This window comes from Tupaia chinensis, unplaced genomic scaffold (assembly GCF_000334495.1).
Source record: "Tupaia chinensis unplaced genomic scaffold, TupChi_1.0 Scaffold145147_1, whole genome shotgun sequence".
Taxonomy (NCBI): Eukaryota; Metazoa; Chordata; class Mammalia; order Scandentia; family Tupaiidae; genus Tupaia; species Tupaia belangeri.
The window spans coordinates 344,140-345,822 of NW_006205007.1; the positions used below are offsets into that span (position 1 = coordinate 344,140).

At 33.3% G+C, this 1,683-nt stretch overlaps 1 pseudogene; it reads right to left on the reverse strand.

Annotated features, from left to right (window-relative positions):
* Window positions 1-271: 271 nt before the first annotated feature.
* On the reverse strand, window positions 272-649 carry LOC106733799 (60S ribosomal protein L22-like 1 pseudogene; annotated as a pseudogene).
* Window positions 650-1,683: the final 1,034 nt, after the last annotated feature.

The following is a 1,683-nucleotide window of genomic DNA, read 5'->3' on the forward strand; positions in this document are numbered from 1 at the left end:
GTAAAAGTGACATTTTGATTATATTAATTCTTCCAGGCCAGGGACATGAGATGTACTTATTTTTTTGTGTTATTTTCAATTTCTCTTTTTAGTTCCTATAGTTTTCTTTGTAGAGCCTTTGACTTCTTTGATTAAGTTTATTCCCAGGTATTTTTTTTTTTACAACCAGTGATTTTTATTCATGAATAAACTAAAAGTCTGTTTCCAGATGATTCTTTCTCATGTATTCTGTATGCTTTACTTAGTAAGCAAAGCCCAGAAAGGTGAGGCTTCAACTAATCCTCAGACTCTGCTCTGATCCTTCTTCATCTTGACTAATCTGGAAGTAACGGAGTTCTCCTGTCTCCTTGTCAGATGCAACCACATGAAGTCAATCACAAAGGTTGTTTTTCTTAAGGTATTTCTTGGTGAGATCTTTCGAATACCTTTTAGAGAACTGTTTCTCAGAAACAACTGTGATTTTATTTTTGAGGTGTTCAATATGAACTACATTTCCAAGGTTGCCAGTTTTCCCATTGACTTTAACCTTTTCCCACAGAAACTATTCAAATTTTCAAGAGTCAAAAACTCCATCTTCTTCTGGATGAGTAAGATCCAAATTAAACTTTCATATTGACCTCTTAGGCTTCTTGTTTTTCTGCGGCACCATCTTGGCAGCCAGCCGTGCAGTCAGAAATCCCTAGGTATCTTATCTTTTTGTAGCTATTGTAAATAGGTTTGCTTTCTTCAAATCTACTTCAGTCTGCTCATCATTAGCATATAGAAATGCTATAGATTTTTGTATGTTGATTTTGTATCCTGCCACTTTACTGTATTCATTTATCATGTCCAGGAGTTTTTTCGTAGATTCTTCTGGGTTTATATAAAATCATGTCATCTGCAAATAAAGATAATTTCACTTTTCCTTTCCCTATTTGAATGCCTTTTATTTTATTCTCTTGTCTAATTGCATTGGCTAAGACTTCTAGTACTATATTGAAAAGGAGTCGATAAAGTGTGCAGACTAATCTTGTTCCCATTTTTAGTGGAAAAACTCAGTTTTCCCCATTCAGAATGATATTAGCAATGAGTATTTCATAGCTTGCTTTCATTGAATTGAGAAGTGTCTCTTCAATGCCATTGTTGTTGACAATCATAATCATGAAGGGATGTCATAGCTTATCAAATGCTTTTTTTTGGCATTGATTGATATAATCATATGATTTTTATCTTTCCTTCTGTTAATTTGATGTATTACATGTATGGTTTTGCATTCATTGAACCACCTTCCATCCATGAAATAAAGCCTACCTAGCCATGATGTATAATCTTTTTAATGTGTCATTGGACACAATTTGCTAGTATCTTGTTGAGAATTTTTGCATGTATATTCATTAGAGATATTGGTCTGTAGTTTTCTTTTTTTGTTATGTCCTTGTGTTTTCTGGGGATCTGGGTGGTGGAGTCTTCATAAAATGAATTCGAGAGGGTTTCTTCCCTTTGGATCTTTAGAAATAATTTTAGTATAATGGGGTTAGCTCTTCTTTAAAATTTTGTAAAATTTAGAAGTGAAGCCATTGGGACATGGTTTTTTCTTTGTTGGGAGACTATTTATTACTAATTTTATCTCATTGCTTGTTATTGGTCTATTCAGACTTCCTATGTCTCTCTGATTTAATCTTGAGAGATTATATATGTGTCCAG